At 43.9% G+C, this 16131-nt stretch overlaps 1 pseudogene; it reads left to right on the forward strand.

Annotated features, from left to right (window-relative positions):
- Positions 1-12: 12 nt before the first annotated feature.
- LOC133052963 (probable asparagine--tRNA ligase, mitochondrial) lies at positions 13-7626 on the forward strand (annotated as a pseudogene).
- Positions 7627-16131: the final 8505 nt, after the last annotated feature.

Here is a 16131-nt window from a genome sequence, read left to right on the forward strand (position 1 = left end):
ACATGAGGGATAATGAAGATGGCCCTCAGCATACAGTTGCTGCTGTTGATCTTCTGGTTCCCGGAGTTGGAGAACTCTTTGGAGGAAGCCTCAGAGAGGAACGGTACCATTTCTTAGAACAGCGATTGGCCAGATTAGGACTGACAGAAGCCTACCAATGCATGTAGTCTTAATGTGGGAGTAGAACGTGCATGGATGGACTTCAGAGGCTGTGTAGCCTTTCAGAAAAATGACTCTGGACATCTTCCACCAGGCTTAAAGCAGAGGAGTTGAAGTTTTTCCTCACTGCAGTCCTCAAGAGTATATTATTACGCCTTCAAACAATAACTCTCCACGTAGTGAGCATCTGTTTCTGGGTAGTCACTGGAGATAAAGGTTAAGTAAGATGCAGTTCCTGCCCTTGATGTAGCTTGATGCAGTTCCTGCCCTTGATGACTAGTAGGAAGGGAATCTCTTTTTGTAATACATCAGGCAAACTGCTTCACCCTCCTCTATATATTGAACAATATGATTTTGATAAGAAAAAAAGAGCATTATCATTGATATACTAAGAAACAGAAGAGGAGTGTATTTAAAGAAAAATAATACAGTTCTTAGGAATTTTTCTGTAGCCTAAGGAGACAAGTTTTCTGTATATAAGTATCCAGTAAACAAAAAATTAGGATCATGTGACCAAAGCCCATGAATGCATGACAGGAATTGCTGTTGTTTCGTCTCTATAATCTTGGACAGATCACTCTAACTCCTCTGTGTCCTTCATCTGTCTGTAAGGTGAAAAGACTGGTCTGCCACAGTGATGTGACAAGCACAAATGACTGCAAGATACTTTTGAAACATAATATTCTATCATAACGTCTGATCTTAAATGAAGCATTTATAGGTAATGATACTCTGTTTTTCAAAATCAGGTATCTGGACCTCCGTCGATTTGGATCTGTGCCACATGGAGGTTTTGGGATGGGATTTGAACGCTATCTGCAGTGCATCTTGGGAATTGACAATATCAAGGATGTTATCCCTTTTCCAAGATTTACTCATTCATGTCTTTTGTAGCTGGAAGACTGACTAAGGAAAACCACCCTGTGCCAGAGGTATTGCACATGAATATGCATATAGGAGAACAAAATTGCAAAAGTTTTCAACATGTAATTGTCATGCCAGAAGATGCCAGAAAAATACACGTGATCATGATTTTCTTAGAAAGTTGAAGGCATTTCTTGGAAACATGAACTCTCAATACGTATTTATAGCAAATAAAATCTCAAAGCTATTGCGTCAACTAAGAAAGAAGAGAAGAAATTGAACTAGATGGTCTCAAAGGTCCCTTCAAACTCTAGGATGGGATGACATTGTTTACTTTCCTTTGTCTTTAATCGTAGACCACTGCTGTCTATGACCTTTGACAAGAATGCTAAAAATAAATGCTGTTGGACCTTTTCTCCCTTGCCATTTAACTTGTGATAAATTCCCATCTTATTCTCAGTGCTTTACTAAAGAAGAAAATATTCTTTTTTTGAATCTTGAGTTAAGAAAGTTGCTAATGCGAATTGAAATATTTTTCATCAGACTGTGTGAAAAAAAAATCACATTTAATAACTGTTGATCCTTATGTATAAAAGCTAATGAGATGTATTAATTGTTCAAACTAATCACTGTCATGTTACAGTTTGTTTGTATTGGATGTTTGTAATGTTTCTGATAATCAATAAAAGAGATTCTTGATACATATGAAAGAAAAAAAAAAAAAAGACCACATTGCAGGATGAACGTGCAATGATTCTCGCTTCCACAGACGCTTAAATACAACCTAGTAGTCATGGAGGGAGTTTAGGCAAGATATGAAAGTCTAGATAATGGTGAAAGCTAAGAGAGGCCAGAATGAATGCCCGAGGAGTGTGGCTGTCGGGCAAGGTTTGGAGGAGATGCATTGTGCCTGCTGTGTGACCCATCAGAGTTGACATAGAGGTGAGGGTGGCAGGTGAGTTTGGAGGTCTCTTTAGGGCATTACAAATGCAACATTTCTCCCAGGAAATCATCTGAATTCATCTCCAACCTCTGTTATAAATGTCAGGGTGCAGCTTTGTGGTATCAAAGCTCACCCAGGGACTCCTTTGGATGGGGAAAAGATTTGCTGACCTCATAAAGCATGAGGGTGTCGCTCCATGGGGACGGGTATATATAGGTGTGCTCAGGGGATCTGAGCAGACGACTGTGAGTCCTCCAAATGATTGAGGTGACTAGGAAGCCACAAGCCTCCAGAGTAGTTATGGAACACGCACCTCCTGTAACTCAGGAGAAGATGAAGACCTGCTATCAACTGAGGTCCAACAAAACGTCTAGGTGAGCTGAACCCAGCTACACTCCCTTGCCCATTGGCCCCACCCCAAAAGACCCCCTCCCTGTCCTTGCCTGGCATATAACACTTCTCTGCCCACACCCATTCTGAAGCCATTGTTCCGACCTTTCTTCACACTCTTCCCTAAACCAGTGCCATTCTGGCGCCCTGTCTTGTTTTCTCCAGGTGGCCATAATAACCGTGAGGGTGAATAATCCCATTCCGGCAAAGCTGCTAAAGAAAACTTCTCTGAAAACTCCCACCACAAAAAAGCTTGAGAAAATCAGATGCTCAAACCTCTGTAGCCAGAGTTCCAAGGCAAATGAACAGCTGAATCAGAAGGAACCAGAGGAGGTCCCAGACAACATGGAGACTCCTGCCATTCCAGCTAATCAGAATGAATCAGAGGAAGTGCCAGAGACCACAGAGACCTCTGCCATTCCAGTTAATCAGAATGAACCACAGTAGGTCCCATAGTCCATGGAGACCCCTGCCATTCCAGCTAATCAGAATGAATCAGAGGAGGTCCCAGAGACCATGAAAACCCCTGCCATTCCAGGTAATCAGAATGAACAAGAGCAGGTTCAATAGACCATGGAGACCCCTGCCATTACAGCTAATCAGAACGAACCAGAGGAGGGCCCAGAGACCATGGAAACCCCTGCCATTCCAGGTAATCAGAATCAACTAGAGCAGAATCAATAGACCATGGAGACCCCTGCCATTAAAGCTAATCAGAATGAACCAGACGAGATCCCAGAAACAATGGGGACCCCTCCCATTCCAGCTGGACCAGTGGACAGCCAGTGACTTCGGGGCATGGCTAGAGACTTCAGAAATGCCCTTGGGTATTGCTGATGTGTACTGGCTAACAGTACAGATGCTGAACATTATAGCAACTGCATACATTAATAATGAAATTAAAATACAATCAACCTGATGTGATATTATATTTGTCTCTGAGTTATATGATAGTGGGGTGGCAGAGAGGGCAGGGAGGGGATAAGTGTGTGAGGAGGGAGGGAGATGGCTTCTGTGGAGTTGGAGATGGGACCAGAAGGTCCAGGATGCCAGAAAGTCGTGGGCAGAACTGGTTCAAGACTGAGCTTCAAAGACACATTTCCCATGGGAGAAGAAGAGGACTTGGAGTTTCTCTGTGTGAGTGCAGAGATGGACACTTAGCTGGGAAGCTGTGTCCCGTGTGGGGGGTCAGTGCCATTTGTTAAAAACATACAGAGGAGTTGCCCATCAAAAGAATGAAATATTGACATTTGCAACAATATCAAAGGTAGAATATTGAGAAAAATAACTCAGACAGAGATACACAAATACTCTATGATATCACTTATAGAATGTAGACATACCGCAAATTGGAGAATATGATAAAAATGGAGTCACACAGACATAGAGATGCATCTACTGGTTCCAAGCGTGGAGGGGAAGACCCAGGGGCAATACAGAGGTGGGGAAGTGGGAGGCACGCATTGTTATTTTAGTGGAAGATGAGCTCAGGTATCCAATGTACAACATGGGAAATAGAGTGAAGACTTTGTCACAACTATAAATGGAGAGCAAGCTTTAACAGCTGTATAAAGGCAAAGAAATGGAAAGAATGCGGGGGGAGTAGGAGGAAAGAAAGAAGGAAAGAATGGCGTTTTTGGAGGTCAAAAAGCCAATACTGCTTAGGCCCTTTTTGGCAAAGGAATGTATTTTATTTTATTTAATTTATTTAAATCGGTGTGTAATTACATTACAATATTGTGCTGCATTTTCCATACATTGACATGAATCAGCCATGGAAATACATGTGTTCCCCATCCTGATCCCCCCTTCCACCTCCCTCCCCATCCCAACCCTCTGGGTCAGCCCAGTGTACCAGCCCTGAGCAGCCTGTCTTATTCATCGAACATGGACTGGCTATCACTTTCACATATGATAATATACATGTTTCAATGCTTTCTTTCAGATCATCCCACCCTCCCCATCTCCCGTAGAGTCCCAAAGAAGTCTGTTCTGAAAGTCTGTGTCTCTTTTGCTGTCTCCCATATAGGGTTATGATTTCCATCTTCCTAAATTCAATATATATGCCTTATCCAGTGTTTGTTGTTTTTCTTACTTACTTACTTCGCTCTGTAAAATAGGCTCCAGTTTCATCCACCTCATTAGAATGGATTGAGATGTGTTCTTTTTAATGGCTGAGCAATATTCCATAGTGTCTATGTACTACAGCTTTCTTACCCATTTGTCTGCTGATAGACATCTTGGTTGCTTGCATGCCCTGGGTATTGTAAACAGTGCTATGATGAACATTGGGGCACACGTGTCTTTTTCATTTCTGGGTGAATCAGGATTTGAATGAGGAGAACCCAGTTGACTATTAGGCTGTTAGTGGTAAATCCTGCACATGAGTTTGGTTGCAGGAGTGGGACCAAAGTTGGAGATGGTTGTTTCAAACCGTCTGAGAGTGCTCAGATGGACATGTGTGGTGCTGTCCTGCTGAAGGCCATCTCTGGTTGCTCTGTTCTCACCAGCAACAGAGGATTTTCTTTCCTTCCTTTCATTTCCCTTGTTTCCCTTTCTCCCTCTTTCCTCCCTACCTGCCTTTCTTTCACAAACATTCAATGTGCTGTGCTGTGCTGTGCTTCGTTGTTCAGTGGTGTCCAACTCTTTTTGACCCCCTGGACTCTAGCCCCCCAGGCGCCTGTGTCCGTGGGGATTTTGCAGGAATCACACAGGAGCACGCTGTGATTTCCCACTCCAGGGGATCGTCCCAAACCAGGAACTGAATCCTGGTTTCCCATGGTCCATTTTTTTTTTTTTCTTTTTAATTTCTGAAGTATCAGGGAAACCTTAAAATATGCTTCATCTGACACTATTTTTTTTTATATCCGTAAGATAAAATCGGGTCTAATTTCGGATTTCCATGTCTCTCTTTACGTTTAGAACACACAAAACACATTTATTCCAAGTATCCAAATGTCTCTGTCTACAATTACTACTATCTTTGCCACTACTGCTTGAGTTTCAGTTTTCAAGGGAAATTTAGTATGATTTTTCTTACCTGCTTTAGATTTAATATGTTCCTAACGTGGTTTGGGGCTAGGTCCATACTCTTCTTGTGACTTGGCTGCTCATGTCTTTAAACAAGTCTTTATAAATTTAAAGGCCAGTGATACATCTTTCTTATAAACTGTTGGCTTGTGCCTCTTGCAAATTTTTCTATCTGGTTTTAAGATCTTCTAAAAATTCTACGAGTTATATTTTGGTTTTGTTTACAGCATGAATTTTCTACTTCTTGAAATGTTCAGCAGTGTGATGGACCCTTGGTGAGTAAGCAACAAGTGGACAACAGAATGTGAACACTTCACAGAAAACCCAGGAAGAGCCACTAAGCCAACAAAGTGTCCCCAGGGGGGCACCTCAGGCTGGTTGACCCTACGAGTCAATTGGAAAAACCAGGACTGAGGTGGAGCACACTATCCATTCCCCTTTCCTCCAGGGACAACCAGCTCAATGAGACACCATGGGAACTAGATGCACAGGACAGGATGGCTCAGTGTTTCGTCCAAGAAGCTAGAAGTTTGTGGCAGCTGCTCATGGAAATGAATTCCACCTTGGTTTTGGCTGTGAGGCAAGCTCCAAGGAAGCTTTCAGCAAGAAAACAAGATGAGAAAAGATATTTGTGAGGGCACGTGTTGAGAAGAACTTAGCACACAAGGCTCACACAGCTCTGGGCAAGATCCACCTCTTGCTGAGAATACTAATCAGCCGCAGCTGGGCATTTCCTGCATGAGACCCCAGCACAACCTGAAACATGCATTTCTCGGCCCCATCCCCATCACCCTATTCACACCCAAGCCTAGGTACTACTCCTAGTGAGGTGACCGTGAGTCCAAGGCTTCAAACGAGACAGCTCCATGTGGAGCAAGGGCAACTGTATTCACTGCATCCTCACAACCTATAGACAGGGGTTTCCGACTGGAAACCAGAGAACAGATTCGAGCTCCAGAAACACTGAAACAAGGAGGCTGGATGGAAAGGTTTCTGTCGACTCACCCAGAATTCAATGGGCTTCACTGTGCATTAAGACCACATTGCAGGCCCTTGGCACCTCCTCGTAGCGTGATGACGTGAACGTTGGCATAGTGACGTTCGCGTGACCGCCGCGCGTGTTTCAGCCGGCGTTCGGGCGTGGGTTTAGAATCTGAGGGAGTCTGTCAGGTGTTCTCCTTCCCCAAAGGGAGCAGAAGCTTTCTCTTCATCATTAGCCGCTGAATGAGCGGTCTCCGTTCCGCCCTTTCGGGAAGCAGAGGGATGGATTCGTTCAGTCCGCTCCCAGAAGGAAGTCCTGTTCCTGCACATAAATGATGGGTCGTCTTTGGAAAGCCTTCAGGTTGTAGCAGATTCAAGCTTTGACAGTAGAGAACTGGCTTTTGGGTGTTCTGTGGAAGTTCAAGGGCAGCTGGTAAAAAGTCCATCCAAAAAGCAAAATGTGGAACTGAAGGCAGAAAAAATTGAAGTTGTTGGCAATTGTGATGCCAAGGCTTTCCCTTTTAAATATAAAGAGAGGCACCCTCTGGAGTATCTGAGACAATATCCTCACCTCAGGTGTAGGACCAATGTTCTGGGTTCCATACTGAGGGTTTGCAGTGAAGCCACAGCAGCTATCCATTCTTTCTTTAAGGACAGTGGCTTTGTGCATATTCATACTCCAGTAATCACATCCAATGACTGTGAGGGAGCTGGAGAACTTTTTCAAGTTGAACCTTCAAGCAAAATAAAGGTGCCTGAGGAGAATTTCTTCAATATTCCTGTTTTCTTAACTGTCTCAGGACAGCTTCATCTAGAAGTGATGTCAGGAGCTTTTACTCAAGTGTTTACCTTTGGTCCAACATTCCGAGCAGAGAATTCTCAGAGCCGGAGGCACCTGGCAGAGTTCTATATGGTAGAAGCAGAGATTTCTTTTCCGGAGAGCCTTCAAGATCTCATGCAGGTTACGGAGAGCCTCTTCCAGACTTCAGCAGTGACAGTTCTCTCAAATTGTCCTAAAGATGTTGAACTCTGTCACAAATTCATAGCTCCTGGACAAAAGGACAGATTAGAACATATGCTAAAAAACAATTTTCTAATCATTTCTTATACTGAGGCAGTGGAGATCTTAAAGCAGGCATCCCAGAACTTCACCTTCACTCCAGAGTGGGGTGCTGATCTACACACTGAGCATGAAAAATACCTGGTGAAGCACTGTGGCAACATACCAGTCTTTGTCATTAATTACCCACTAGCACTCAAGCCGTTCTACATGAGGGATAATGAAGATGGCCCTCAGCATACAGTTGCTGCTGTTGATCTTCTGGTTCCCGGAGTTGGAGAACTCTTTGGAGGAAGCCTCAGAGAGGAACGGTACCATTTCTTAGAACAGCGATTGGCCAGATTAGGACTGACAGAAGCCTACCAATGCATGTAGTCTTAATGTGGGAGTAGAACGTGCATGGATGGACTTCAGAGGCTGTGTAGCCTTTCAGAAAAATGACTCTGGACATCTTCCACCAGGCTTAAAGCAGAGGAGTTGAAGTTTTTCCTCACTGCAGTCCTCAAGAGTATATTATTACGCCTTCAAACAATAACTCTCCACGTAGTGAGCATCTGTTTCTGGGTAGTCACTGGAGATAAAGGTTAAGTAAGATGCAGTTCCTGCCCTTGATGTAGCTTGATGCAGTTCCTGCCCTTGATGACTAGTAGGAAGGGAATCTCTTTTTGTAATACATCAGGCAAACTGCTTCACCCTCCTCTATATATTGAACAATATGATTTTGATAAGAAAAAAAGAGCATTATCATTGATATACTAAGAAACAGAAGAGGAGTGTATTTAAAGAAAAATAATACAGTTCTTAGGAATTTTTCTGTAGCCTAAGGAGACAAGTTTTCTGTATATAAGTATCCAGTAAACAAAAAATTAGGATCATGTGACCAAAGCCCATGAATGCATGACAGGAATTGCTGTTGTTTCGTCTCTATAATCTTGGACAGATCACTCTAACTCCTCTGTGTCCTTCATCTGTCTGTAAGGTGAAAAGACTGGTCTGCCACAGTGATGTGACAAGCACAAATGACTGCAAGATACTTTTGAAACATAATATTCTATCATAACGTCTGATCTTAAATGAAGCATTTATAGGTAATGATACTCTGTTTTTCAAAATCAGGTATCTGGACCTCCGTCGATTTGGATCTGTGCCACATGGAGGTTTTGGGATGGGATTTGAACGCTATCTGCAGTGCATCTTGGGAATTGACAATATCAAGGATGTTATCCCTTTTCCAAGATTTACTCATTCATGTCTTTTGTAGCTGGAAGACTGACTAAGGAAAACCACCCTGTGCCAGAGGTATTGCACATGAATATGCATATAGGAGAACAAAATTGCAAAAGTTTTCAACATGTAATTGTCATGCCAGAAGATGCCAGAAAAATACACGTGATCATGATTTTCTTAGAAAGTTGAAGGCATTTCTTGGAAACATGAACTCTCAATACGTATTTATAGCAAATAAAATCTCAAAGCTATTGCGTCAACTAAGAAAGAAGAGAAGAAATTGAACTAGATGGTCTCAAAGGTCCCTTCAAACTCTAGGATGGGATGACATTGTTTACTTTCCTTTGTCTTTAATCGTAGACCACTGCTGTCTATGACCTTTGACAAGAATGCTAAAAATAAATGCTGTTGGACCTTTTCTCCCTTGCCATTTAACTTGTGATAAATTCCCATCTTATTCTCAGTGCTTTACTAAAGAAGAAAATATTCTTTTTTTGAATCTTGAGTTAAGAAAGTTGCTAATGCGAATTGAAATATTTTTCATCAGACTGTGTGAAAAAAAAATCACATTTAATAACTGTTGATCCTTATGTATAAAAGCTAATGAGATGTATTAATTGTTCAAACTAATCACTGTCATGTTACAGTTTGTTTGTATTGGATGTTTGTAATGTTTCTGATAATCAATAAAAGAGATTCTTGATACATATGAAAGAAAAAAAAAAAAAAGACCACATTGCAGGATGAACGTGCAATGATTCTCGCTTCCACAGACGCTTAAATACAACCTAGTAGTCATGGAGGGAGTTTAGGCAAGATATGAAAGTCTAGATAATGGTGAAAGCTAAGAGAGGCCAGAATGAATGCCCGAGGAGTGTGGCTGTCGGGCAAGGTTTGGAGGAGATGCATTGTGCCTGCTGTGTGACCCATCAGAGTTGACATAGAGGTGAGGGTGGCAGGTGAGTTTGGAGGTCTCTTTAGGGCATTACAAATGCAACATTTCTCCCAGGAAATCATCTGAATTCATCTCCAACCTCTGTTATAAATGTCAGGGTGCAGCTTTGTGGTATCAAAGCTCACCCAGGGACTCCTTTGGATGGGGAAAAGATTTGCTGACCTCATAAAGCATGAGGGTGTCGCTCCATGGGGACGGGTATATATAGGTGTGCTCAGGGGATCTGAGCAGACGACTGTGAGTCCTCCAAATGATTGAGGTGACTAGGAAGCCACAAGCCTCCAGAGTAGTTATGGAACACGCACCTCCTGTAACTCAGGAGAAGATGAAGACCTGCTATCAACTGAGGTCCAACAAAACGTCTAGGTGAGCTGAACCCAGCTACACTCCCTTGCCCATTGGCCCCACCCCAAAAGACCCCCTCCCTGTCCTTGCCTGGCATATAACACTTCTCTGCCCACACCCATTCTGAAGCCATTGTTCCGACCTTTCTTCACACTCTTCCCTAAACCAGTGCCATTCTGGCGCCCTGTCTTGTTTTCTCCAGGTGGCCATAATAACCGTGAGGGTGAATAATCCCATTCCGGCAAAGCTGCTAAAGAAAACTTCTCTGAAAACTCCCACCACAAAAAAGCTTGAGAAAATCAGATGCTCAAACCTCTGTAGCCAGAGTTCCAAGGCAAATGAACAGCTGAATCAGAAGGAACCAGAGGAGGTCCCAGACAACATGGAGACTCCTGCCATTCCAGCTAATCAGAATGAATCAGAGGAAGTGCCAGAGACCACAGAGACCTCTGCCATTCCAGTTAATCAGAATGAACCACAGTAGGTCCCATAGTCCATGGAGACCCCTGCCATTCCAGCTAATCAGAATGAATCAGAGGAGGTCCCAGAGACCATGAAAACCCCTGCCATTCCAGGTAATCAGAATGAACAAGAGCAGGTTCAATAGACCATGGAGACCCCTGCCATTACAGCTAATCAGAACGAACCAGAGGAGGGCCCAGAGACCATGGAAACCCCTGCCATTCCAGGTAATCAGAATCAACTAGAGCAGAATCAATAGACCATGGAGACCCCTGCCATTAAAGCTAATCAGAATGAACCAGACGAGATCCCAGAAACAATGGGGACCCCTCCCATTCCAGCTGGACCAGTGGACAGCCAGTGACTTCGGGGCATGGCTAGAGACTTCAGAAATGCCCTTGGGTATTGCTGATGTGTACTGGCTAACAGTACAGATGCTGAACATTATAGCAACTGCATACATTAATAATGAAATTAAAATACAATCAACCTGATGTGATATTATATTTGTCTCTGAGTTATATGATAGTGGGGTGGCAGAGAGGGCAGGGAGGGGATAAGTGTGTGAGGAGGGAGGGAGATGGCTTCTGTGGAGTTGGAGATGGGACCAGAAGGTCCAGGATGCCAGAAAGTCGTGGGCAGAACTGGTTCAAGACTGAGCTTCAAAGACACATTTCCCATGGGAGAAGAAGAGGACTTGGAGTTTCTCTGTGTGAGTGCAGAGATGGACACTTAGCTGGGAAGCTGTGTCCCGTGTGGGGGGTCAGTGCCATTTGTTAAAAACATACAGAGGAGTTGCCCATCAAAAGAATGAAATATTGACATTTGCAACAATATCAAAGGTAGAATATTGAGAAAAATAACTCAGACAGAGATACACAAATACTCTATGATATCACTTATAGAATGTAGACATACCGCAAATTGGAGAATATGATAAAAATGGAGTCACACAGACATAGAGATGCATCTACTGGTTCCAAGCGTGGAGGGGAAGACCCAGGGGCAATACAGAGGTGGGGAAGTGGGAGGCACGCATTGTTATTTTAGTGGAAGATGAGCTCAGGTATCCAATGTACAACATGGGAAATAGAGTGAAGACTTTGTCACAACTATAAATGGAGAGCAAGCTTTAACAGCTGTATAAAGGCAAAGAAATGGAAAGAATGCGGGGGGAGTAGGAGGAAAGAAAGAAGGAAAGAATGGCGTTTTTGGAGGTCAAAAAGCCAATACTGCTTAGGCCCTTTTTGGCAAAGGAATGTATTTTATTTTATTTAATTTATTTAAATCGGTGTGTAATTACATTACAATATTGTGCTGCATTTTCCATACATTGACATGAATCAGCCATGGAAATACATGTGTTCCCCATCCTGATCCCCCCTTCCACCTCCCTCCCCATCCCAACCCTCTGGGACAGCCCAGTGTACCAGCCCTGAGCATCCTGTCTTATGCATCGAACATGGACTGGCTATCCCTTTCACATATGAAAATTAACATCTGTCAATGCTTTCTTTCAGATCATCCCACCCTCCCCATCCCCCGCAGAGTCCAAAGAAGTTTATTCAGGAAGTCTGTGTCTCTTTTGCTGTCTCCCATATAGGGTTATCATCTCCATCTTCCTAAATTCAATATATATGCCTTATACAGTGTTTGGTGTTTTTCTTACTTACTTATTTCGCTCTGTAAAATAGGCTCCAGTTTCATCCACCTCATTAGAATGGATTCACATGTGTTCTTTTTAATTGCTGAGCAATATTCCATTGTGTCTATGTACCACAGCTTTCTTACCCATTTGTCTGCTGATGAACATCTAGGTTGCTTCCATGCCCTGGGTATTGCAAACAGTGCTGTGATGAACATTGGGGCACACGTGTCTTTTTCACTTCTGGGTGAATCAGGATTTGAATGAGGACAACCCAGTTGACTATTAGGCTGTTAGTGGCAAACCCTGCACATGAGTTTGGTTGAAGGAGTGGGACCAAAGTTGGAGATTGTTGTTTCAAACCGTCTGAGAGTGCTCAGATGGACATGTGTGGTGCTGTCCTGCTGAAGGACATCTCTGGTTGCTCTGTTCTCACCAGCAAGAGAGGATTTTCTTTCCTTCCTTTCATTTCCCTTGTTTCCCTTTCTCCCTCTTCCCTCCCTACCTGCCTTTCTTTCACAAACATTCAATGTGCTGTGCTGTGCTGTGCTTCGTTGTTCAGTGGTGTTCAACTCTTTTTGACCCCTTGGACTGTAGCCCACCAGGCTCCTCTGTCCATGGGGATTTTGCAGCAAGCACACAGGAGCATGCTGTGATTTCCCCCTCCAGGGGATCGTCCCAAACCAGAGACTGAATCCTGGTTTCCCATTGTCCATTTTTTTTTTTTCTTTTTAATTTCTGAAGTATCAGGAAAACCTCAAAATATGCTTCATCTGACACTATTTTTTTTTTATATATCTGTAAGATAAAATGGGGTCTAATTTAGGATTTCCATGTCTCTTCTTACGTTGAGAACACAAAAAACACATTTATTCCAAGTATCTGAATGTCTCTGTCTACAATTACTACTATCTATGCCACTACTGCCTGAGTTTCAGTTCTCAAGGGAAATTTAGTATGATGTTTCTTACCTGCTTTAGATTTAATATGTTCCTAACGTTGTTCGGGGCTAGGTCCATACTCTTCTTGTGACTTGGCTGCTCATGTCTTTAAACAAGTCTTCATAAATTTAAAGGCCAGTTATACATCTTTCTTATAAACTGTTGGCTTGTGCCTCTTGCAAATTTTTCTATCTGGTTTTAAGATCTTCTAAAAATTCTACGAGTTATATTTTGGTTTTGTTTACGGCATGAATTTTCTACTTCTTGAAATGTTCAGCAGTGTGATGGACCCTGGGTGAGTAAGCAACAAGTGGACAACAGGATGTGAACACTTCACAGAAAACCCAGGAAGAGCCACTAAGCCAACAAAGTGTCCCCAGGGGGTCACCACAGGCTGGTTGAACCTACGAGGCAATTGGAAAAACGAGGACTGAGGTGGAGCACACTATCCATTCCCCTTTCCTCCTAGACAATCAGCTCAATGAGACACCATGGGAACTAGCTGCACAGGACAGGCTGACTCAGTGTTTCGTCCAAGAAGCTGGAAGCTTGTGGCAGCTGCTCATGGAAATGAATTCCACCTTGGTTTTGGCTGTGAGGCAAGCTCCAAGGAAGCTTTCAGCAAGAAATCAAGACCAGAAAAGATATTTGTGAGGGCACATGTTGAGAAGAACTTAGCACACAAGGCTGACACAGCTCTGGGCAAGATCCACCTCTTGCTGGGAATGCTAATCAGCTGCAGCTTGGCATTTCCTGCATGGGACCCCAGCACAACCTGAAACATGCATTTCTCGGCCCCATCCCCATCACCCTATTCACACCCAAGCCTAGGTACTACTCCTAGTGAGGTGACCGTGAGTCCAAAGCTTCAAACGAGACAGCTCCATGTGGAGCAAGGGCAACTGTATTCACTGCATCCTCACAACCTATAGACAGGGGTTTCCGACTGGAAACCAGAAAACGGATTCGAGCTCCGGCAACACTGAGACAAGCAGGATGCATGGAAAGGTTTCTGTCGATTCACCCAAATTCAATGGGCTTCACGGTGCATTAAGTCCACATTGCAGGACGAACGTGCAATGATTCTGGCTTCCACAGACGCTTAAATACAACCTAGTAGTCATGTAGGGAGTTTAGGCAAGATATGAAAGGCTAGATAATAGAGAAAGCTAACAGAGGCCAGAATGAATGCCCGAGGAGTGTGGCGGTCGGGCATGGTTTGGAGGAGATGCACTCTGCCTACTGTGTGACCCAACAGAGTTGACATAGTGGTGTGTGTGGCAGGTGAGTTTGGAGGTCTCTTTAGGGCATTTCAAATGCCACATTTCTCCCAGGAAATCATCTGAATTCATCTCCAACCTCTGTTATAAATGTCAGGGTGCAGCTTTGTAGTGTCAAAGCTCACCCAGGGACTCCTTTGGCTGGGGAAGAGACTTGCTGACCTCATAAAGCATGAGGATGTCGCTCCATGGGGACGGGTATATATAGGTGTACTCAGGGGCTCTGAGCAGACGACTGTGAGTCCTCCAAATGACTGAGGTGACTAGGAAGCCACAAGGCTCCAGAGTAGTTATGGAACACGCACCTCCTGTTATGCAGGAGAAGATGAAGACCTCCTATCAACGGAGGTCCAAAAAAACGTCTAGGTGAGCTGAACCCAGCTACACTCCCTTGCCCATTGGCCCCACCCCAAATACCCACCCCCCTCGTCCTTGCCTGGAATATAACACTTCTCTGGGCACACCCATTCTGAAGCCATTGTTCCCACCTGTCTTCACACTCTTGCCTAAACCGGTGCCATTCTGTCGCCCTGTCTTGTTTTCTCCAGGTGGCCATGATAACCGTGAGGGTGAATAATCCCATTCCGGCAAAGCTGCTAAAGAAAACTTCTATGAAATCTCCCACCACAAAAAAAGCTTCAGAAAATCAGATGCTCAAACCTCTGTAGCCAGAGTTCCAAGGCAAATGAACAGCTGAATCAGAAGGAACCAGAGGACGTCCCAGAGACCATGGAGACTCCTGCCATTCCAGCTAATCAGAATGAACCACAGTACGTCCCATAGTCCATGGAGACCCCTGCCATTCCAGCTAATCAGAATGAATCAGAGGAGGTCCCAGAGACCATGGAAACCCCTGCCATTCAAGGTAATCTGAATGAACAAGAGCAGGTTCAATAGACCATGGAGACCCCTGCCATTCCAGCTAATCTGAACGAACCAGAGAAGGTCCCAGAGACCATGGAAACCCCTGCCATTCCAGGTAAACAGAATCAACTAGAGCAGGATCAATAGACCATGGATACCCCTGCCATTACAGCTAATCTGAATGAACCAGACGAGATCCCAGAGACAATGGGGATCCTTGCCATTCCCGCTGGACCGGTGGACAGCCAGTGACTTCGGGGCATGGCTAGAGACTTCAGAAATGCCCGTAGGTATCGCTGATGTGTACTGGCTAACAGTACAGATGCTGAACATTGTAGCAACTGCATACATTAATAACGAAAATAAAATAGAATCAACCTAATGTGATGTTATATTTGTCTCTGAGTTATCAGATAGTGGGGCGGCAGAGAGGGCAGGGAGGGGATAAGTGTGTGAGGAGGGAGGGAGATGGCTTCTGTGGAGTTGGAGATGGGACCAGAAGGTCCAGGATGCCAGAAAGTCGTTGGCAGAACTGGTTCCAGACTGAGCTTCAAAGACACATTTCCCATGGGAGCAGAAGAGTACTTGGTGTTTCTCTGTGTGAGTACAGAGATGGACACTTAGCTGGGAAGCTGTGTCCCGTATGGGGGGTGTGTGCCATTTGTTAAAAGACATACAGAGGAGTTGCCCATCAAAAGAATGAAATATTGACATTGGCAACAATATCAAAGGTAGAATATTGAGAAAAATAACTCAGACAGAGATACACAAATACTCTATGATATCACTTATAGAATGTAGACATACCGCAATTTGGAGAATAGATAAAAATTGAGGTGCACAGATATAGAGACGCATCTACTGGTTCCCAGCGTGGAGGGGAAGACCCAGGGGCAATACAGAGTTGGGGGACGGGGAGGCACGCAGTGTTAGTTAAGTGGAAGATGAGCTCAGGTATCCAACGTACAACATGGGAAATAGAGCC

Source organism: Dama dama, chromosome X, assembly GCF_033118175.1.
Source record: "Dama dama isolate Ldn47 chromosome X, ASM3311817v1, whole genome shotgun sequence".
Taxonomy (NCBI): Eukaryota; Metazoa; Chordata; class Mammalia; order Artiodactyla; family Cervidae; genus Dama; species Dama dama.